Consider the following 24,109-nt stretch of genomic DNA (forward strand, 5'->3'; position numbering starts at 1 on the left):
CTCAGCCCTGCCTGCTGGTATTTGCTGCAGGGCCAGGCTGTAATAGTCCATAGCACTTAGAGCATTAGGGAATGAACCCTCCCAGCAGGACTATCCTCTATGGGGGCAGGGGAGAAACCGAGGCACAGGAAGGTTGGAGAGGATGACCTCGATGGAGTGAGACAGGGTTTTTCCATTAGGAATTCTGGCCTGGTCTACCCTGGAAGACATTCTAGGTGACAGGGGAGCTGGCGGGGTTGTGACATCACGGGTACCAAGGAAGTGATGTCTGCTGAGACAGGAACAGAAGGGATTTTTTACCCAGACTGTTTAAAGTTCGTTGGTTTGTTTCTGTCAGCAGTGTGGCCTAGTGGCCAGAGCTCTGGGCTGAGACTTGGGGAGACCTGAGTTTTATTCCTAGTTCTGCCATTGGCCCGCTGGGTGATCCTGGGCAAATCACATTGCTGCTCTGTGCCTCAGTTTATCCATCTGTAAAATGGGGATAATGATACTGCTCTTCCTTTCTGGAATGCTTTGGGATCTGCGGAAGGAAAGAGTTAGTGACTATTATTATTTAATACACACACACGCAAGGAAAGCTCTCCCAGTCCCAGCGCTCCCATTCCTTCCATCAAAACTTCCAATCCTTCTTTCGGAGTCAAGCAAGAGTTCTTCCAGTGTGCAGACAGACCCGACCTAGCTTTGCTCTCGCTGGCAGGAGTACCAACAGCAGTGAAGCTGCGGCAGCATGGGCGAGTCAATCGAGTCCACATCCAGGGTCCCAGGCAGGATGGTTATTGATACAGCACCTGCTGCTGCGACTTCACTGCTATTGTTATTTGAGCTAGCTACTGCAAAGCTAGCTTGGGTCTGTCTGCCGTCACCCCTCTGATTGTGTCTGCCGTCACCCTCTGCTGCCGTCACCCCTCTGATTGTGTCTGCCGTCACCCTCTGCTGCCATCACCCCTCTGATTGTGTCTGCCATCACCCTCTGCTGCCGTCACCCCTCTGATTGTGTCTGCCGTCACCCATCTGATTGTGTCTGCTGTCACCCTCTGCTGCTGTCACCCCTCTGATTGTGTCTGCCATCACCCTCTGCTGCCGTCACCCCTCTGATTGTGTCTGCCATCACCCCTCTGCTGCCGTCACCCCTCTGATTGTGTCTGCCATCACCCCTCTGATTGTGTCTGCCGTCACCCTCTGCTGCCGTCACCCCTCTGATTGTGTCTGCCGTCACCCTCTGCTGCCGTCACCCCTCTGATTGTGTCTCCCGTCACCCCTCTGATTGTGTCTGCCGTCACCCTCTGCTGCCGTCACCCCTCTGATTGTCTCCCGTCACCCTCTGCTGCTGTCACCCCTCTGATTGTGTCTGCCATCACCCCTCTGCTGCTGTCACCCCTCTGATTGTCTCTGCCGTCACCCTCTGCTGCCGTCACCCCTCTGATTGTGTCTGCCATCACCCCTCTGCAGCCGTAACCCCTCTGATTGTGTCTGCCATCACCCCTCTGCTGCCGTCACCCCTCTGATTGTGTCTGCCGTCACCCTTCTGATTGTGTCTGCCGTCACCCTCTGCTGCCGTCACCCCTCTGATTGTGTCTGCCGTCACCCTCTGCTGCCGTCACCCCTCTGATTGTCTCCCGTCACCCTCTGGTGCTGTCACCCCTCTGATTGTGTCTGCCATCACCCCTCTGCTGCTGTCACCCCTCTGATTGTGTCTGCCATCACCCCTCTGATTGTGTCTGCCATCACCCCTCTGCTGCTGTCACCCCTCTGATTGTCTCTGCCGTCACCCTCTGCTGCCGTCACCCCTCTGATTGTGTCTGCCATCACCCCTCTGCAGCCGTAACCCCTCTGATTGTGTCTGCCATCACCCCTCTGCTGCCGTCACCCCTCTGATTGTGTCTGCCGTCACCCCTCTGATTGTGTCTGCCGTCACCCTCTGCTGCCGTCACCCCTCTGATTGTGTCTGCCGTCACCCCTCTGATTGTGTCTGCCGTCACCCTCTGCTGCCGTCACCCCTCTGATTGTCTGCCGTCACCCTCTGCTGCTGTCACCCCTCTGATTGTGTCTGCCATCACCCCTCTGCTGCTGTCACCCCTCTGATTGTCTCTGCCGTCACCCTCTGCTGCCGTCACCCCTCTGATTGTGTCTGCCATCACCCCTCTGCAGCCGTAACCCCTCTGATTGTGTCTGCCATCACCCCTCTGCTGCCGTCACCCCTCTGATTGTGTCTGCCGTCACCCCTCTGATTGTGTCTGCCGTCACCCTCTGCTGCCGTCACCCCTCTGATTGTGTCTGCCGTCACCCTATGCTGCCGTCACCCCTCTGATTGTGTCTGCTGCCACCCGTCTGATTGTGTCTGCCGTCACCCTCTGCTGCCGTCACCCCTCTGATTGTGTCTGCCATCACCCTCTGCTGCCGTCACCCCTCTGATTGTGTCTGCCATCACCCTTCTGCTGCTGTCACCCCTCTGATTGTGTCTGCCATCACCCTCTGCAGCCGTCACCCCTCTGATTGTGTCTGCTATCACCCTCTGCAGCCGTAACCCCTCTGATTGTGTCTGCCATCACCCCTCTGCAGCCGTTTCCCCTCTGATTGTGTCTGCAATCACCCCCTGCTGCCGTCACCCCTCTGATTGTGTCTGCCATCACCCCTCTGCAGCCGTTTCCCCTCTGATTGTGTCTGCCATCACCCCTCTGATTGTGTCTGCCATCACCCTCTGCTGCCGTCACCGCTCTGATTGTGTCTGCCGTCACCCTCTGCTGCTGTCACCCCTCTGATTGTGTCTGCCATCACCCTCTGCTGCCGTCACCCCTCTGATTGTGTCTGCCGTCACCCTCTGCTGCTGTCACCCCTCTGATTGTGTCTGCCATCACCCCTCTGCTGCCGTCACCCCTCTGATTGTGTCTGCCATCACCCTCTGCTGCTGTCACCCCTCTGATTGTGTCTGCCATCACCCCTCTGATTGTGTCTGCCCTCACCCCTCTGATTGTGTCTGCCGTCACCCTCTGCTGCCGTCACCCCTCTGATTGTGTCTGCCGTCACCCTCTGCTGCCGTCACCCCTCTGAGTGTGTCTGCCGTCACCCTCTGCTGCCGTCACCCCTCTGATTGTGTCTGCCATCACCCCTCTGCTGCCGTCACCCCTCTGTGTCTGCCCTCACCCCTCTGATTGTGTCTGCCGTCACCCCTCTGATTGTGTCTGCCGTCACCCCTCTGCTGCCGTCACCCCTCTGATTGTGTCTGCCGTCACCCTCTGCTGCCGTCATCCCTCTGATTGTGTCTGCCATCACCCCTCTGCAGCCGTTTCCCCTCTGATTGTGTCTGCCATCACCCTCTGCTGCCGTCACCCCTCTGATTGTGTCTGCCGTCACCCCTCTGATTGTGTCTGCCATCATCCCTCTGCAGCCGTTTCCCCTCTGATTGTGTCTGCCATCACCCCTCTGATTGTGTCTGCCATCACCCTCTGCTGCCGTCACCCCTCTGATTGTGTCTGCCGTCACCCTCTGCTGCCGTCACCCCTCTGATTGTGTCTGCCATCACCCCTCTGCTGCCGTCACCCCTCTGATTGTGTCTGCCCTCACCCCTCTGATTGTGTCTGCCGTCACCCCTCTGCTGCCGTCACCCCTCTGATTGTGTCTGCCATCACCCCTCTGCAGCCGTTTCCCCTCTGATTGTGTCTGCCATCACCCTCTGCTGCCGTCACCCCTCTGATTGTGTCTGCCGTCACCCCTCTGATTGTGTCTGCCATCATCCCTCTGCAGCCGTTTCCCCTCTGATTGTGTCTGCCATCACCCCTCTGATTGTGTCTGCCATCACCCTCTGCCGCCGTCACCCCTCTGATTGTGTCTGCCGTCACCCTCTGCTGCCGTCACCCCTCTGATTGTGTCTGCCGTCACCCCTCTGATTGTGTCTGCCATCATCCCTCTGCAGCCGTTTCCCCTCTGATTGTGTCTGCCATCACCCTCTGCTGCCGTCACCCCTCTGATTGTGTCTGCCGTCACCCCTCTGATTGTGTCTGCCATCATCCCTCTGCAGCCGTTTCCCCTCTGATTGTGTCTGCCATCACCCCTCTGATTGTGTCTGCCATCACCCTCTGCTGCCGTCACCCCTCTGATAGTGTCTGCCGTCACCCTCTGCTGCCGTCACCCCTCTGATTGTGTCTGCCATCACCCCTCTGCTGCCGTCACCCCTCTGATTGTGTCTGCCCTCACCCCTCTGATTGTGTCTGCCGTCACCCCTCTGCTGCCGTCACCCCTCTGATTGTGTCTGCCATCACCCCTCTGCAGCCGTTTCCCCTCTGATTGTGTCTGCCATCACCCTCTGCTGCCGTCACCCCTCTGATTGTGTCTGCCGTCACCCCTCTGATTGTGTCTGCCATCATCCCTCTGCAGCCGTTTCCCCTCTGATTGTGTCTTCCATCACCCTCTGCTGCCGTCACCCCTCTGATTGTGTCTGCCGTCACCCCTCTGATTGTGTCTGCCATCATCCCTCTGCAGCCGTTTCCCCTCTGATTGTGTCTGCCATCACCCCTCTGATTGTGTCTGCCATCACCCTCTGCTGCCGTCACCCCTCTGATAGTGTCTGCCGTCACCCTCTGCTGCCGTCACCCCTCTGATTGTGTCTGCCATCACCCCTCTGCTGCCGTCACCCCTCTGATTGTGTCTGCCCTCACCCCTCTGATTGTGTCTGCCGTCACCCCTCTGCTGCCGTCACCCCTCTGATTGTGTCTGCCATCACCCCTCTGCAGCCGTTTCCCCTCTGATTGTGTCTGCCATCACCCTCTGCTGCCGTCACCCCTCTGATTGTGTCTGCCGTCACCCCTCTGATTGTGTCTGCCATCATCCCTCTGCAGCCGTTTCCCCTCTGATTGTGTCTGCCATCACCCCTCTGATTGTGTCTGCCATCACCCTCTGTCGCCGTCACCCCTCTGATTGTGTCTGCCGTCACCCTCTGCTGCCGTCACCCCTCTGATTGTGTCTGCCATCACCCCTCTGCTGCCGTCACCCCTCTGATTGTGTCTGCCCTCACCCCTCTGATTGTGTCTGCCGTCACCCTCTGCTGCCGTTACCCCTCTGATTGTGTCTGCCGTCACCCTCTGCTGCTGTCACCCCTCTGATTGTGTCTGCCATCACCCTCTGCTGCCGTCATCCCTCTGATTGTGTCTGCCATCACCCCTCTGCTGCTGTCACCCCTCTGATTGTGTCTGCCATCACCCTCTGCTGCTGTCACCCCTCTGATTGTGTCTGCCATCACCCCTCTGATTGTGTCTGCCGTAACCCCTCTGATTGTGTCTGCCATCACCCTCTGCTGCTGTCACCCCTCTGATTGTGTCTGCCATCACCCTCTGCAGCCGTCACCCCTCTGATTGTGTCTGCCATCACCCTCTGCTGCTGTCACCCCTCTGATTGTGTCTGCCATCACCCTCTGCTGCTGTCACCCCTCTGATTGTGTCTGCCATCACCCCTCTGCAGCCGTAACTCCTCTGATTGTGTCTGCCATCACCCCTCTGCAGCCGTAACCCCTCTGATTGTGTCTGCCATCACCCCTCTGCTGCCGTCACCCCTCTCATTGTGTCTGCCATCACCCTCTGCTGCGGTCACCCCTCTGATTGTGTCTGCCATCACCCTCTGCAGCCGTCACGCCTCTGATTGTGTCTGCCATCACCCCTCTGCTGCCGTCACCCCTCTCATTGTGTCTGCCATCACCCCTCTGCAGCCGTAACCCCTCTGATTGTGTCTGCCATCACCCCTCTGCTGCCATCACCCCTCTGATTGTGTCTGCCATCACCCCTCTGCAGCCGTAACCCCTCTGATTGTGTCTGCCGTCACCCCTCTGATTGTGTCTGCCGTCACCTCTCTGCTGCCGTCACCCCTCTGATTGTGTCTGCCGTCACCCCTCTGCTGCTGTCACCCCTCTGATTGTGTCTGCCATCACCCCTCTGCAGCCGTTTCCCCTCTGATTGTGTCTGCCATCACCCCTCTGCTGCCGTCACCTCTCTGATTGTGTCTGCCATCACCCCTCTGCAGCCGTAACCCCTCTGATTGTGTCTGCCATCACCCCTCTGCTGCCGTCACCCCTCTCATTGTGTCTGCCATCACCCCTCTGCAGCCGTAACCCCTCTGATTGTGTCTGCCGTCACCCCTCTGATTGTGTCTGCCGTCACCCCTCTGCTGCCGTCACCCCTCTAATTGTGTCTGCCGTCACCCCTCTGCTGCTGTCACCCCTCTGATTGTGTCTGCCATCACCCCTCTGATTGTGTCTGCCCTCACCCCTCTGCTGCCGTCACCCCTCTGTGTCTGCCCTCACCCCTCTGATTGTGTCTGCCGTCACCCCTCTGATTGTGTCTGCCGTCACCCCTCTGCTGCCGTCACCCCTCTGATTGTGTCTGCCATCACCCTCTGCTGCCGTCATCCCTCTGATTGTGTCTGCCATCACCCCTCTGCAGCCGTTTCCCCTCTGATTGTGTCTGCCATCACCCCTCTGATTGTGTCTGCCATCACCCTCTGCTGCCGTCACCCCTCTGATTGTGTCTGCCATCACCCCTCTGCTGCCGTCACCCCTCTGTGTCTGCCCTCACCCCTCTGATTGTGTCTGCCGTCACCCCTCTGATTGTGTCTGCCGTCACCCCTCTGCTGCCGTCACCCCTCTGATTGTGTCTGCCATCACCCTCTGCTGCCGTCATCCCTCTGATTGTGTCTGCCATCACCCCTCTGCAGCCGTTTCCCCTCTGATTGTGTCTGCCATCACCCCTCTGATTGTGTCTGCCATCACCCTCTGCTGCCGTCACCCCTCTGATTGTGTCTGCCGTCACCCTCTGCTGCCGTCACCCCTCTGATTGTGTCTGCCATCACCCCTCTGCTGCCGTCACCCCTCTGATTGTGTCTGCCCTCACCCCTCTGATTGTGTCTGCCGTCACCCCTCTGCTGCCGTCACCCCTCTGATTGTGTCTGCCATCACCCCTCTGCAGCCGTTTCCCCTCTGATTGTGTCTGCCATCACCCTCTGCTGCCGTCACCCCTCTGATTGTGTCTGCCGTCACCCCTCTGATTGTGTCTGCCATCATCCCTCTGCAGCCGTTTCCCCTCTGATTGTGTCTGCCATCACCCCTCTGATTGTGTCTGCCATCACCCTCTGCCGCCGTCACCCCTCTGATTGTGTCTGCCGTCACCCTCTGCTGCCGTCACCCCTCTGATTGTGTCTGCCGTCACCCCTCTGATTGTGTCTGCCATCATCCCTCTGCAGCCGTTTCCCCTCTGATTGTGTCTGCCATCACCCTCTGCTGCCGTCACCCCTCTGATTGTGTCTGCCGTCACCCCTCTGATTGTGTCTGCCATCATCCCTCTGCAGCCGTTTCCCCTCTGATTGTGTCTGCCATCACCCCTCTGATTGTGTCTGCCATCACCCTCTGCTGCCGTCACCCCTCTGATTGTGTCTGCCGTCACCCTCTGCTGCCGTCACCCCTCTGATTGTGTCTGCCATCACCCCTCTGCTGCCGTCACCCCTCTGATTGTGTCTGCCCTCACCCCTCTGATTGTGTCTGCCTTCACCCCTCTGCTGCCGTCACCCCTCTGATTGTGTCTGCCATCACCCCTCTGCAGCCGTTTCCCCTCTGATTGTGTCTGCCATCACCCTCTGCTGCCGTCACCCCTCTGATTGTGTCTGCCGTCACCCCTCTGATTGTGTCTGCCATCATCCCTCTGCAGCCGTTTCCCCTCTGATTGTGTCTGCCATCACCCCTCTGATTGTGTCTGCCATCACCCTCTGCCGCCGTCACCCCTCTGATTGTGTCTGCCGTCACCCTCTGCTGCCGTCACCCCTCTGATTGTGTCTGCCATCACCCCTCTGCTGCCGTCACCCCTCTGATTGTGTCTGCCCTCACCCCTCTGATTGTGTCTGCCGTCACCCTCTGCTGCCGTTACCCCTCTGATTGTGTCTGCCGTCACCCTCTGCTGCCGTCACCCCTCTGATTGTGTCTGCCGTCACCCTCTGCTGCTGTCACCCCTCTGATTGTGTCTGCCATCACCCTCTGCTGCCGTCATCCCTCTGATTGTGTCTGCCATCATCCCTCTGCAGCCGTTTCCCCTCTGATTGTGTCTGCCCTCACCCCTCTGATTGTGTCTGCCTTCACCCCTCTGCTGCCGTCACCCCTCTGATTGTGTCTGCCATCACCCCTCTGCAGCCGTTTCCCCTCTGATTGTGTCTGCCATCACCCTCTGCTGCCGTCACCCCTCTGATTGTGTCTGCCGTCACCCCTCTGATTGTGTCTGCCATCATCCCTCTGCAGCCGTTTCCCCTCTGATTGTGTCTGCCATCACCCCTCTGATTGTGTCTGCCATCACCCTCTGCCGCCGTCACCCCTCTGATTGTGTCTGCCGTCACCCTCTGCTGCCGTCACCCCTCTGATTGTGTCTGCCATCACCCCTCTGCTGCCGTCACCCCTCTGATTGTGTCTGCCCTCACCCCTCTGATTGTGTCTGCCGTCACCCTCTGCTGCCGTTACCCCTCTGATTGTGTCTGCCGTCACCCTCTGCTGCCGTCACCCCTCTGATTGTGTCTGCCGTCACCCTCTGCTGCTGTCACCCCTCTGATTGTGTCTGCCATCACCCTCTGCTGCCGTCATCCCTCTGATTGTGTCTGCCATCACCCCTCTGCTGCTGTCACCCCTCTGATTGTGTCTGCCATCACCCTCTGCTGCTGTCACCCCTCTGATTGTGTCTGCCATCACCCCTCTGATTGTGTCTGCCGTAACCCCTCTGATTGTGTCTGCCATCACCCTCTGCTGCTGTCACCCCTCTGATTGTGTCTGCCATCACCCTCTGCAGCCGTCACCCCTCTGATTGTGTCTGCCATCACCCTCTGCTGCTGTCACCCCTCTGATTGTGTCTGCCATCACCCTCTGCTGCTGTCACCCCTCTGATTGTGTCTGCCATCACCCCTCTGCAGCCGTAACTCCTCTGATTGTGTCTGCCATCACCCCTCTGCAGCCGTAACCCCTCTGATTGTGTCTGCCATCACCCCTCTGCTGCCGTCACCCCTCTCATTGTGTCTGCCATCACCCTCTGCTGCGGTCACCCCTCTGATTGTGTCTGCCATCACCCTCTGCAGCCGTCACGCCTCTGATTGTGTCTGCCATCACCCCTCTGCTGCCGTCACCCCTCTCATTGTGTCTGCCATCACCCCTCTGCAGCCGTAACCCCTCTGATTGTGTCTGCCATCACCCCTCTGCTGCCATCACCCCTCTGATTGTGTCTGCCATCACCCCTCTGCAGCCGTAACCCCTCTGATTGTGTCTGCCGTCACCCCTCTGATTGTGTCTGCCGTCACCTCTCTGCTGCCGTCACCCCTCTGATTGTGTCTGCCGTCACCCCTCTGCTGCTGTCACCCCTCTGATTGTGTCTGCCATCACCCCTCTGCAGCCGTTTCCCCTCTGATTGTGTCTGCCATCACCCCTCTGCTGCCGTCACCTCTCTGATTGTGTCTGCCATCACCCCTCTGCAGCCGTAACCCCTCTGATTGTGTCTGCCATCACCCCTCTGCTGCCGTCACCCCTCTCATTGTGTCTGCCATCACCCCTCTGCAGCCGTAACCCCTCTGATTGTGTCTGCCGTCACCCCTCTGATTGTGTCTGCCGTCACCCCTCTGCTGCCGTCACCCCTCTAATTGTGTCTGCCGTCACCCCTCTGCTGCTGTCACCCCTCTGATTGTGTCTGCCATCACCCCTCTGCAGATGTAACCCCTCTGATTGTGTCTGCCATCACCCCTCTGCTGCTGTCACCCCTCTGATTACCTTGTAGACACCCTCCAGGACCCAGACAGTAAGTCTCAGGCCCCAAAGAGAAGGCAGGAGCTTCAGGGTGCATAAGGACCAGTTCCTCTGGGTATTTGGGTTTGCCTGTGGAGCGGATTCACAGCTTAGACGCTCCCATTTCTGGCCCGGTAATGGCTCCCGATGGCAGCCGGCACCTTTAGTCCCACTGGTGTCTTTCAGTGAGAACGGATTCCCCACAGGTAGCAGCAGCACCTAGTGAAAGCCACTCGACAGGGTTTCGCCCGGGGACTTTTCCTTTTATGTAGGTACAAAAAAAGCAATCTAGGGAATTTAGGGCCTGACCCAAAGCCCATTAAGGTCAATGGAAAAACTTCAGCAGGCTTTGAAAACAGGCTCACAATACACCGAAAAGTCAGGGTATGTGAAACCTGAGCGACCGCAGGAACTCATCACCCCTGCTGTAGTATAAACTCACATAACCAATGCGATGTCTCCAATAACAGCACAACGCCATGCAGCCCCACAGTCACAAGACACACGGCTGATACTGTATTGCATTATAGGTGGCCGAGCAATAAAATCACATATGCAAACCTGCAGCGCACACCCTGCTGGTCACCCGTCCATCTTTCCCATCCCCTTTTCCTAACGGCGCAGTGCTTAGCTTGGACCTTTGAACAATTTTCACATCTTCTCTCGAAAGCTCTGCTGACTGTATTCGTACATAATGTCTCTTTCCAAACACTAACTGCTGTCAGGATTGAACTGCCTGAACTACTTCCTCTTAGGCACTGGGTTCTGTGTAAAGTGGGGCTTTCTTGAGACTGGAGTGCATTTACAATAAAGCATCTTTTCTTAGTTTGGCCTTTGCCTTCACTGGCGTCCAATGAGGCAGAAATCCAGTTCAGAAGAGACCACACTGATTTAGAATCAGAACCCCAGACGTCCAGTTCTCTGCACTAGGCAATGGACTTGCAGACAGAGCCCACTGCCATATAAACAGCTCTCCCCCCACCCCCCAGGTTGGAGCTGCCCCAGGGTAGCCATGGCTGCTGCGTGCTGGGTGGCTCAGTGAGATGGAGAACAAGGGACAATGGTCTCAAGTTGCAGTGGGGGGGGGGGGGGAGATCTAGGGCCTTGTCCACACTGGCAGAGTTACATCACCAGCAGTTACAGCGCCGCTCAGAGAGCGCTGAAGGGAAACCGCTGTTGTGTGTTCACATTGTCAGCTGCCTGCGCAATAGCGTGCTCACACTTGCGGCACTTGCAGCAGTGCACTCTGGGCAGCTATCCCACAGAGCACCTCTTCCTCTTCCGCCGCTAGGAGTTGTGGGAAGGCGGAGAGGGTCACGGGGCATCCTGGGTCCTGTCCCAAAGCCCTGTGATGCATTGCTTCACATCCCAGAAGTCCCTGTGCTTCCGTCCGCATTTGGAGCCATCTTTCAATGGTTTGTGTACTGCGCGCTCTGCCTCTTTGGGCTTCAGGAATGGATCCCGCATTGTTGACCAGTGTGCTGCTCGCTCTGACTAACACGTCACGAGTAGCAGTGGAGTTATTCCTGAAACTACAAAGGCAAGAGGCGTGAGACATGGGTCTCGCCGCTCGTACTAGCTACAACACGAGATTGTTTGTGGCATTCCCGGAGGTGCTGACCACAGTGGAACGCCGCTTTTGGGCTCGGGAAACAAGCACTGGGTGGTGGGATCACATCGTCATGCACATCTGGGATGACGAGCAGAGGCTGCAGAACTTTCGGATGAGGAAAGCCACATTCATAGGACTGTGTGATGAGCTCGCCCCAGCCCTGCGGCGCAAGGTCACGAGAATGAGAGCTGCCCTGCTGTTGGAGAAGAGCGCGGCGATTGCACTGTGGAAGCTGGCTACTCCAGACTGCTACCAATTGGTCACTAACCAGTTTGGAGTGGGAAAGTCGACTGTTGGACTCGTGTTGACAGAAGTGTGCAGGGCCATTAATCGCAACCTGCTCTGAAAGACCATGACCCTGGGCAACCTGCATGACATTGTGGATGGCTTTGCACAAATGGGCTTCCCTAACTGCAGAGGGGTGATAGATGGCACGCACATTCCAATTCTGGCACCAGACCACCTAGCCACCGAGTACATTAATCGCCAGGGGTATTTATCAATGGTTCTCCAGGCGCTTGTGGATCACGGTGGGCGTTTCACAGACACTAGCGCAGACTGGTCTGGAAAGGTGCATGATGCATGCATCTTTTGGAACACTGGCCTGATCAGGAAGCTGCAAGCAGGGACTTTCTTCCCAGACCAGAAGATCACCTTAGGGGAAGTTGAAATGCCCATTGTGATCCTGGGAGACCCCGCCTACCCCTTAATGCCATGGCTTATGAAGCCATACACACGGCAACTTGACAGCAGCAAAGAGTGGTTCAACAACAGGCTGAGCAAGTGCCAAATGACTGTTGAGTGTGCTTTTGGCCGTTTAAAGGCCCACTGGTGCTGCCTATATGGGAAGCTGGACCTGACCGATGACAATATTCCAATGCTTATAGCCACGTGCTGTACACTCCATAATATTTGTGAAGGGAAGGATGAAAGCTTCACTCAGGGCTAGACTGCTGAGGCTCAGAACCTGGAGGCTGAGTTTGAACAGCCAGAGACCAGGGCTATTAAAGGAGCACAGCACAGAGCCATAAGGATCAGGGATGCCTGGAGGCAGCAATTTGAAGCTGAAAGCCACTAATATTTGTTGCTAGGCTTGGGAGTGCAGGGCTTGTAATGCTAGGAGGTGATTGGTGCAGACAATGCAATATGAATGTTTAACATAATTGCTCAGTTTGTAGTGCTAGTATCGTCTGGAGTGTGTCCGGTTGGCGCTCCATAATGTTTAAGAGCCGCTCTGTGGCATCGTTCTGGCGCGCCGCCTTCTCCTTTCGGTCCCTCTTCTCGCTCTCCCGCCACTCCTTCAATTCCTGTTTCTCGGCGGCAGAGTGCATCATAACCTCACGCAGGAAGTCCTCCTTAGTTCTGCGTGGCCGCTTTCTAATTCTGCGCAGCCTTTCAGCCAGCAATAACAAAGAGGGAGGCTGGGCTCCCAAGGTCATCTCTGAAGTTTAAACGCAACATTTTACAGAAGCAGTATTGTTTGCAACACAGAGACCACTGATTCAGGGATTTAAAAAACAGCCAGTATTCACACACCTGTCACTAACTGGCTGACCCTAGGCAAGCACACATGAGCCACAAGACCCCCAAAATGGCAAGTAGCCAAAGGGGTAGGGTAAATCAGTGTTCCTGGATCCTACTATACACTGGGCACATGGCTCTTGGAGAGAGCCAGCACTGTAGTGGGGGGGCCTGATAATCATTCCTGTCCCCTCATTTTCCACAGGATGTGATCATTATGGAAGATATCCTCGCTGCTGAGGGTGAGCAGGGAATCAAAGGAGGGTCTTCTCCAAAACTGCAGCTTCTGCCCTGGTCCTTATGTGGATCACAGTCGTGTGGTTACCGTTAATGGGGCAAGAAACAAAGCAGCTCTGATGAAGAACCTGCGGCAGTGGATTGCCCAGTATCTCCATGAGAGTTTCCTGGAGATCTCAGAGGCAGATTCCCATGAAGTGAGGGAGTCAATCAACAGCCTGTTCCGCCACTCAGACTGGGCATGTGGGGGTAGGTGCATCATACAGAGACAAGCCTGTTTTCTGCAACCCTCCTGCCCCCAACAACTCCACTTACCAGTGGCCTCTTCTCCTGTTTGCGCTTTGCCAACATCTGACAGCTGTGACTGGCTAGGCTCCTCCAGGGGTAGAAAAGACCTCCTGGCTGCATGCATCTCTGACCTCCGAGTCATCCTCTGCCTCTGGGTCCCCTTCTCACTCCACATCCTCGTCCAAGATTTCCTCCTCCTGGCTTGGTCCATTCTCCACTGGCATGCGAGCCTCCGAAGTATCCACAGTGGTGTTAGCAGTGGAGGTCGGGTCGCTGCGGAGTATCGCGTCCAGCTCTTCGTAGAACTGGCAGCTCATGGGCACAGCACCGGAGCAGCAGTTTGCTTCCCACGCCCTGCGGTAGGCATTCCACAGCTCCTTCACTTTGACCCTGCACTGCAGTGTGTCCCGGTCACGGCCCCTTTCTGTCATACATTGTGAAATGTGTCCATAATTCCTACAGCTGGAGCGCAGCTGGGACCGAACAACCTCCTCTCCCCAAATGCTGATGAGGTCCAGCAGCTCAGCCTTGCTCCAAGCGGGGGATCGCCTGGTGCGTGGAGCAGGCATGGCCACCTGGAAAGATGCGCTGAGACCACTGCATGTATCACAGAGCAAACAGGAAGGGGACTTTCAAAATTCCAAAGGAATTTACGGGGTGGGAATGACAATTGGTCACCTGAGGGCAAGGCAGTAGAGTTCAAACCCATGACCAGAGAGATGAGAACAGGCATTGTGGGACACCTCCCGTAGGCCAATCGCAGCGCTGTAATCGACCAGCGTGTCTACACTGGCACCGCAGCACTGTAGCCCTGATGCAGAAAGCTGTACGCCTCTTGTTGGGGTGGGTTTTTTACAGCGCTCCAACTGTGCAGTTTCTGTGCACCAAGTGGCTTAGCAGTGTGTACACCTCGGGAGTTACAGCGCTCAAAGCTGCTTTACTGCGCAGCAACTTGCCAGTGTAGACAGGGCCTAGGCTGGATATTGGGAAACACTATTTCACTAGGAGGGTGGTGAAGCACCGGAATGTTACCTAGGGAGGTGGTGGAATCTCCAGCCTTAAGAGGTTTTTAGGGCCCAGTTTGACAAAGCCCTGGCTGGGATGATTTAGTTGGGGTTGGTCCTGCTTTGAGCAGAGGGTTGGACTAGATGATCTCCGGAGGTCTCTTCCAACCCTGATATTCTATGATTCTAGGACATTGCAGACTGGAAGGCTGGGAATGAAAAACCCAGACCAGCCACAGGCTGCAGAGCTTAACTTGCATGCGCAGGGCCTGTAAGACCCCACACAATCCTCCATCCACGCATCACCACCATTCCTGGGGTCTCAGGCAGGGAGGGGACAGCCTGGCTCTCTCCTCCTCCCAGGCTTTGGCAGTGTTTCGGCTTAGAAAACGCCTAGGCCTGGAATAGGTCTCAGGAGCATTGGCAGAGCTGTGTGAGGGGAGCCCACAGCTGGGATGGCAGGGGGCTGCAGTGGGGCAGGATGTGGAGCACTGGCACAGCTGTGAGGGGAATTCCAGCACTGGAATAGCAGAGTCAGGCTATGCTCATGTGTCTACCTTGAAATGGCCCACTGGCCTCCAGAACAGCATGTTGTTTGCCTTTGGTCTAACGGCTCCAGGGCTGAGTCACTTCCAGAATGCAGCCAAGGCTTTAATGACCGTGTGAGACACTTCTGTGAGCTCCCACCAAATCATGTCTAAGTGTTTACTAAACATCTTTCAGTGAGCCCAGGGCGGGCGCAGTGCCAGACCTCAGGCACTGGCTGGGCTGCAATAGGGAACCATGGCAGCTGGACAGAGACTTTGGGCAACCAAACCACCCATCTCGCTCCGGCACAAACCTGCCTCCTTCAGGCAGGCCCTGCCCTTTGACTCTTCCCCTGCTGAGCTTCTCAAGAAGAGTGGCAGCTTTTGCTGCTGCCCAGGTGAGTTTGCATCTGGGCCACGGACGCCCTGTAGGCTCCCTGCACGTTCAAGCTGGTGTTGAGCTGGAGCAGGATGTGGAGGGAGGGGGGCACGAAGCAGAAAGGTCAGTGATGATGGTGGGGGAGCCATTTGGCTTATAGCCAGAAGGCAGCAAATCTGAACCTTCAGCTGCAGGACTCCATCCATATTCAGCTGCCCCATGTTCCCAGAAAAATGGCACCTTGAAGAGGAGTTAAGGCTCTTGGTCTCAATTCAAAGTGGGAGAGGAATCCTTCCTTTGGCCTGACACTTTCAATGCAAGTTCCTTAGGGCAGGGACTGTGTTTTACTGCGTTCGCTCAGCAACTGGCACGGTGGGGGCCTGATTGCAGCTGGGGCTGCTAAAGAACTACTGTAAAATAAACTAATAACGCCACTCCTCTGCTGAGCAGGAGCGGATATCAGGCCCTACAGGTTGATTTCTCCTCCAGTAGGAAGCCAGTGATATGGAGTCAGGGTACTGGCTTAGTGCCGCTTGTTTAGTTGCTGTGTATAAACCAGTCCTGGGACAGAGGGGGTCAGACCGCAATCAGAATCCTCAGCCCAGACACCTGTGCCTACTTCCCAGGGAGCAACTTCGGTCCCAAGAACTGACTCCAGTTAGAGACATTCAAAGCAGAGAAAACTCCTGCTGCTTGCAACAGCTGCCCCTGAAAGAATCCACATCAAAGCTAACCAGGACTTCTTAAGCGTGTCTTCCAAGACTGTGTGCCACTCACACGCCAAGAAAAGGAATTTCTAAGTCTATGTGTAACAGCACCACCTGCCAGAACAAGAAGCCTGGGCTGGCTGTGCTGCAGCATGCCACACAAGGCCAGATTGCCCATCCAGCCTCCTATGGTTTGGGTTGATTTGGGCCAGCTGGGTCACGGCTGGTTAGCATTTTGACTCAGAAACTTTTCCTGGTTCCTTCTCCAAGCCATTTATCTTAGGGAGGGAGCGGGGCAGTCAGGCATTCAGGGCAGGGATGCCAGCTGGGCACAAGGATGGGAAGGGACAGGATGGGAGTCAGGTCCTTTGTAGGTTGAAGCTGCAGCACAAGGTGTGAGTGGCAGCTCTTTCCCTAGACCACAGCAACTTGCTTAATAACTCCAGGGTGAACAGCCACAAGGAGATGAGGAAGGAAACCCACATGAAACAGCTGTGACAGCTTCCCCTTCCCAACCTTCCAGCCACAGGCCAGGATTGCAGAGCTCTGGCTCACTCCCCAAACCAACCTGGCCACAAGAATTCCGGGCTGCTTCCCAGCTCCCACCCCAAACCCTCCCCTGACTCTCTACAGTTCCTATCCCTTCTTCCTCCTGATGTCCTGCACCCCCTGCTCCAGGCAGATCTCCTTTATGCCACTGGGATGGAGAGGATCCTCTAAATCATGCACTGCCCGCTCATCTCCCCTCCATTCCCAGCTCACCCTGAGTCTGGGAGTCTATGACCAGGCTTCACAACATCCCCATAAAGCTGATAGTTGAGTAGAGGACCCCTGCCCCAGCCCTTGGTGCGCTGCAGAGCCCAGTGGGTGAGCCACTGCAGGACTCAGCTACCCTATGCCTGCCAGGGTCACTCGCCCCATGCGGATCTCTCTGCAGCCTCCTACCTGGAAGGGAAGTAGCCTCCAGCAGCTCTTTTGTTGTAAGTGGCTTCCCAGAGGCCTGGCCAAGTCCTGGCTGCCCCTGTCCAGTGCTGAATCAGTGGAGCTTCCCCATCCATGGAGGCAGGTGCAGGGAGAGCAGATGTTTGAGTTGGGGGAAAAAATAATCAGCCAATCATGTGGGAACCCGTCTTCAGCATAACCCAAGGGCCAGCCCCACCCCTGGCATTGGTTGGCGAGAAGAGGTGGCTGGGAGCCCTTGTGAATGAAGCCCCCACACCAGCCTGCATTGATGTGCCTCAGCTCTGAGCCACTGAGACCCACTACTGAGGTCCCAGGGCAGTTCAGTCTCCACAGTCCATGGGTCTCTCTGGGGTATGGGACAAATTAGCACCAGTGGGAGTGTGTGGGGGAGGAAGCTACGCTCCAGCCACCCATGCCCTGGGATCCAGGCTGAGCCCCCGCATCCAGCTGTGCAAAGCCAGGGGGACACCCCATGAAATCACCCCCCCCCCAAACCTCCAGCATTTCATTTCAGGCCTCTTGTAATGATGCTTTCCCCACCCAGCAGGAAGAAGCCCCCCCCCCCTACAGCCTAGTCCTTATCGCTGGAGCCCTGGTCTAGTCAAGCCCCTCTGCTGGCTCTTAGACTGAGCCTTTTACTGCAGAGATGAGGGCAGCAGGCAGGCTCATGGGTGCTTAGGGCAGGGGGTGCCAGGCTACAGGACCTCAGTTGGCCTTTGCGGGTCGAAGCAGCAGCAGCGCAAGACATCCAAGTCAAGGGAGGCTGCTAAGCTGGCATCGAATGCGTGCCTCCGATATTGCCCAACCCCTCCAAAAGAGGCTGTTGCACAAAGTGTTGGTTAAATATCACTGGACCCAAGGAAAACATTGCCCAAGAGCCCCGGGCACACGTCCAAAGGAAACAGATCATCACAGGCAGTTAGCTGCCCAGAAGGATGCCTCAGCAGATCCTGGATCCATCCCCACGTGAATTCCAGCGCCATTTGCTTCCCCGCCGGCCTGGTGAATTGGCCGGCACGTTCAGATATGGCAAAGGATCCCCACGCTGGCGAGAGCCGGCGTTCTCTTCCTAGTACTGGCCTCCCTTACATGCACCGCGCTCCCCCCTCTCGCACCACCTGATCCTCAGGGCCCAGAGAGGATGAAAGGGGGAGACAGTTACCAGGCTGAGCAAGCATCACCTCAACCAGCTCTCTCAGCCCAGCTCTGCTGATTCCCCAAAAGCACGACCCATCACCCACTGCTATCCCAACCTGGGTTCCACCCCAACTGTCTCCCCTGAGCTCTGCCCATGCCTCAATCCCTACCCACACCACAGCCCCAGATTCTCCCTTCTCCCCACAGCTCTGGCAATGCACCCACATCCTGACTCCATTGTCCCAGGGCCAGCTCTATGCAACCATTCCCCAGCCCATTACCATCCCTGTCTCCCCCAAACCGTCTCTCCCTGGCTTCCATCGCTCCTTGATTCACCAGAGTCCGCTTCACCTTATGTCACGGACTCACAGATCGTGCCCACTCTTGGCCCTGTGCGGTCCGTGTGTGGGGGTGCCCAGTGAGACAGCCCTTCTCGGGGGTCCACTCTCTTTCGGGGTCAGGCCCCTCCACCTCCTGGAGCCACACCTCTCTCAGCCTTAGCACATCTGTCTCTTGCCGTGGGCCCCCTCAGGGAGTCCACTCGCTCTGGACCCCCGGGGCCCCCACCCCCGAAGGGGACGATGCAACCCTGTTCTCTAGACCGAAGTGACTCTCAGCCAGCGTAAAACAGGAGGGTTTATTGAGCATTGAACACAGCACAGGAAACTCTCTGACCCTCAGGCCTGGCCTCCCTCAGCACAGCACATCCAAGTCTCTCTCTGCATCCAAGTTGGCCCTGCCTGCCTCCTATCTTCAGCCCCGAGCCCCCCTGCTTCCCAGCTGGGCATCTGATATCACCGGCTCCAGGCCCCGCCTCTGTCCATTGTCTTCTTTCCAGGTAAACAGGGTCATCTGGGCCTCCTCTCCTCTCCGCCCTCCTCTGGCTGGATCCGGCTGGTTAGGTCATGGGGTCCTCTCGTCGCAGCCCATTGTCCTCCTACTGGCCAGAACCGGCTGCGACTCCTGAGCTGCGTCTCTGTCAGGTCACCAGTTGCTGGGGTGTCCCTCCTCCAGGCCATCGGCTGGGGTCCCAAGTTCCCTCTCCGGTCCTCTGTAACAACAAACTCCCTCTCCCCTCACCTTGTTAAACCAGTAACACCCAGGGACACTGAGTCCCACTCCCTCTGCATGCAAACCATTGGAAAACCACGAAAAAATAAAAAAATCCCCCACTTCGTCACACCTTATGAGTCAGTAATGCTCTGAAGTGGCCAGGATGTTGTCGCGGTACTGGATAGGCAATGGAAATGCCTCTGGATCCCTGGTAGGATGAGCCAAGACCCCATCACTTGCCAAGGAGGGCAGGTAACCCACACTCTAGCATGCAGCAGGGAAACAGAAAACAAGTGTCCCTAGAGATAGATACAGGACAGGCCCAACAAGGAAAATAACAGAACACCACTGGCCATCACATACAGCCCCCAGATAAAACCTCTCCAGCACATCATCAACGATCTACAATCCATCCTGGAAAACGATCCCTCACTCTCACAGGCCCTGGGAGGCAGGCAGGCCAGTCCTCACTTACAGACAGCCTCCCAACCTGAAGCAAATACTCACCACAACACAGAAACACTAACCCAGGAACCATTCCCTATAACAAACCTCATTGCCTACTCTGTCCCCATATCTACTCCAGCGACACCATCATAGGACCCAACCACATCAGCCACACCATCAGGGACTCATTCACCTGCACATCTACTAAGGTGATATATGCCATCATGTGCCAGCAATGCCCCTCTGCCATGTACATTGGCCAAACTGGACAGTCTCTATGTAAAAGAATAAATGGACACAAATCGGACATCAGGAATAGTAACATACAAAAGCCAGTAGGAGAGCACTTCAATCTCCCTGGACATTCTATCACAGATTTAAAAGTAGCCATCCTTCAACACAAAAAACTTCAGAAACAGACTTCAAAGAGAAACTGCAGAACTAAAATTCATTTGCAAATTTAACACCATAAATTTGGGCTTGAATAGGGAATGGGAGTGGCTGGCTAATTACAAAAGCAACTTTCCCCTCTCCTGGAATTGATACCTCCTCATCAATTATTGAAAGTGGACCACATCCACCCTGATTGAATTGGCCTTGTTAACACTGGTTCTCCACTTGTAAGGTAACTCCCTTCTCTTCATGGGACAGTATATTTATGCCTGCATCTGTAATTTTCACTCCATGCATCTGAAGAAGTGGGTTTTTTACCCACGAAAGCTTATGCACAAATAAATCTGTTAGTCTTTAAGGTGCCACCGGACTCCTCGTTGTTTTCCTAGAGAGAGAGACTCTCTCATGTCAGCCCTGGAGCTTCTGGCCATGTGACTGGTAAGTGCAATGGGGACAGATGGAGTGGGTCACTCATCACAAGGAGGTTTGCTTTGGTAGAACATCCCATCCAGCCCATGTCCTTCCATGGGTGTTAAGAAGTTGGGATTAGACCCCCCCAGTGGGTGTAATTTAACGTAGCTCGGCTGCCTTCCATGGAGTTGCCCCAGCTGAGGGTCTGGCCCTTGGATGCGGTCCTTCATCCCTCTCCTGGAGAAGGCCATCACTTCCAAACCTCTGAATGCCACAGAAGCACATGGCTTGAGGAGCCACCAACAGTCTGTGTACCTTTTGCCCCAAGGGTAAAATGTGGCCCGGGTTAGGAGGTACCAGAAGTTGCTACTGTGTGGTGACCCATACCTGAAATGAATTTGGTAGGACTCAGTGCAGTGGCCAGGCATCCCCACCATGGAACCACCTTCCAGAGAGGCCATGGACCAAATGGGCCTTGGAGACTTGAACTCCCCTCTCAGCCCAGCTGTGGGCTCTCCAGGCTAGGGCTGAGGTACCTGGGGAGAAGAGGTGAGCCTAGCCCAGTGTCCCTGCCAGGCCAAGCTGTGGAAGACCAGGGAGCTTTGGTCTCCAGGACTCTCACCCAGTTCCTTTTACCAGTCCTAGAGCCACTTCATTAAAAGCTGCCCCCCCCGCCCACCCCAGCCCTCAGATCTCAAGTGCAGAGGAGTTTGTGGCCTGGAGACAGTGCGGGGTGTGGGAGGGAGGATCCGGAGGCTGCAGTGCTGACGCAGTCAGGGAGGGAGAGGAGGGCGCCGAGGCTCTGGCATGTGGTGATGGAAAAAAGAGTTTGCGAGACCGGCCCAGGAAACAGTCCGTCGCTCATGCTGGGTAAGAGAAGGAGGAATCCAGGTACCAGCCTGCCAACAGAGGGGTCATCAGCGGTCCTTTGGGCTCTTAGCCACAGCGGAGCCATGCTGGCCGGAGAGGAGTCAGCTCCGGCACCTCCTTCGCTCTGGAGAGCGGTCTTATTGGTGGAGCCACTGCTCTGGGATGTGGAGGCGGGGGAGGTAGGATGCACAGGCCCAAGTGGGGAACATCAGTTCTGCCTTTGCATCATGAAGCCCAGCTGCCTCCCAGGGTGGTTCAAGGAACTGCAGCAGCCCCTGCCTGGGACATCATGCAGGGTCAGATGCATTGTCTAGATCAGCCTTTCCGCCCCAGGATCCTTTCCCAACCACTAGCTGGGTTCAGCAGGACATGGCAGGTGCTGCGGGGGGAATCTATGACTGCCGCAGGCTGACAGGAGTAATGGAGTCACCTGTCCAACCCACTGATGGATTGCAAACGCCTGGCAATGTATAACACCCTCTGGTGTATCCTTCTCTCTGACTCCCACCACTGCAGCCTCTGAGCACTTCCCAGCCAGCTAAAGATAGCACAATAGCAGCCTTCCTGTCTCCATTCCCAGCCCAGAGAGGAGGGAGCCAGAGTCCTTAACAGAGCTCTTGTTGGTCTGGGGGAGAGGTTGCGTGTCTCCATCCTTGCAATGGGGTCAGCTGCCTCCTGTGCACACCCCTCCCCAAGCACAGAGGCGCCTCTGCAGTGCCCTGCTAACCATTTCTCCCTCAAAGGCTTCTGAAACAAACCTCACACATGGGTTTTTTACCACTCCATTACTCCTCCTTGGGGTTCTCGTGTATACACGTAAATAGAGCTCCAAAAATCAAACTCAAAGACTCCAAACACAGCTGTGATGGAGCAGGGGAGTTACATTGGGGATTGGGGGCTGGCCTTGCAGGGAGATACCTGAGCTGTAACCTGAGCCAGGAGCGGGGTTGGGAGAAATGACACCTTCTGCCCAGGAGACGGAACAAAGGAGAGAAGGGCAGAGGGGAGGGGGGAGAAAGCTGCCGGAGGGTTTTGGTTTTTAGTTTTCCTGTTTAGGCTGGGTGGTGGAACGCAGGGAACCCCAAGCTGGGGTCTAAGCTCCCTGAACCCCCCAGAAGGACTTGATCGAGGGGTCTGGGTTGTACCTACAAGCTCTGCTGTAGACTGCGTTCCTATTGTCCAATAAACCTTCCATTTTACTGGCTGGCTGAGAGTCACAGTGAATCTCAGGAAGAGGGGTACCGGGCGCTGACTACCCCACACTCTGTGACAACAGCCCATTGGTTCTACCCTCACACACAGGTGTTTCCTGCCTATGGTCTCAGTCCTGGGGCTGCCGTGGCACTGAGCGGCTAGCAAGGCCTGAGACTCAGCTGGGGTGGGGGGCTGCTCTTAAAGCAGCTTTTGTGTTGCTGCCGCGGTGGGAGGGGAAGCAGAGATGGGGCCGTTTTACATCCCACGGCCAAGGCACCCGGCAGCCTGGGCAGGTGCAAAGAGCCGCCCATGGGAGCTGGGAGCTGGGGGTCGGGAGAGTTCAGGAACCCCCGTTCTGCGCTGTCATGAGGAGGAGGAGCCAGGATGGAACTGCTTCTCCCACTCGGGGATCCGGAGACCCCCCCGGCTCCAGCTGCAGAGATACGAGGAGGGGCTCTGGCCTGGGGTCTGCAGGAGCTGGGACTAGACGAGCCCAGCGGTCTCTTCCGGCCTAACATCTGTGACTGTGGGGAGTGGAAGGTCCTGTGACGGTACCTCCCATAAGGCTTTATGGAAATATGACAGAAGTGGAATATGTTTTGTGCTGCCTGTGCCATGTAACATATCTCTGTAAAGGTTATGGTCTACTAGATCTATTCATCCTATTTGTACACATATATCAGTTTGTACTTGAGGTTAAGAATATTGGCTGTATACTTGCTTGATTTCTAAGTAAGCTTTGTGAGGCATTTGGTCAGCTTCTTTAGGAAGGAATTCGCAAGGTTAAGTACCCGATCAGGAAGCACTTGGGGAACAATGCATCTTGGAATGCTCCAATCCACATAAGAAGTCTTCCTGGAGACATACAAGATACCATGTGGACAATGGCTTCTGCCTGTAAAGACTGTGAGTCATGCAAGGACATGTGACTTCCCCAGGTGACTCCAGAACTCCATCTTGGAGCTGGACTTTACATAGGAGTGAGGAGGGGGTTCGCCACCCACAAGAGAAAGTCTATTTAAACCCATGGGAGACCCCTCCCTTTTGTCTTCAGCTGGCTAAAGAGAGAGCCTCCCTACCCCCCAGGATACTTGGAAGAAACTGGAACAAAGGGGTGTGAGTGATTGCTGGACCCAGGCTAAAAGGAGATTAGTCTGTAAAAGGGAGCATTCTGGAACTGGTGAGGATCTTATCTGTATTCAGTGTTTGATTAGACATAGATTTGCGCATTTTATTTTATTTTGCTTGGTGACTTACTTTGTTCTGTCTGTTACTACTTGGAACCACTTAAATCCTACTTTCTGTATTTAATAAAATCATTTCTTACTTATTAATTAACTCAGAGTATGTATTAATACCTGGGGGAGCAAACAACTGTCCATATCTCTCTATCAGTGTTATAGAGGGCGAACAATTTATGAGTTTACCCTGCATAAGCTTTATACAGGGTAAAACGGATTCATTTGGGTTTAGACCCCATTGGGAGTTGGGCATTTGAATGCTAAAGACAAGCACACTTCTGTGAGCTGCTTTCAGGTAAACCTGCAGCTTTGGTGCAAGTAATTCAGACCCTGGGTCTTTGTTG

Source organism: Emys orbicularis, chromosome 12, assembly GCF_028017835.1.
Source record: "Emys orbicularis isolate rEmyOrb1 chromosome 12, rEmyOrb1.hap1, whole genome shotgun sequence".
In the NCBI taxonomy this organism is placed as follows: Eukaryota; Metazoa; Chordata; order Testudines; family Emydidae; genus Emys; species Emys orbicularis.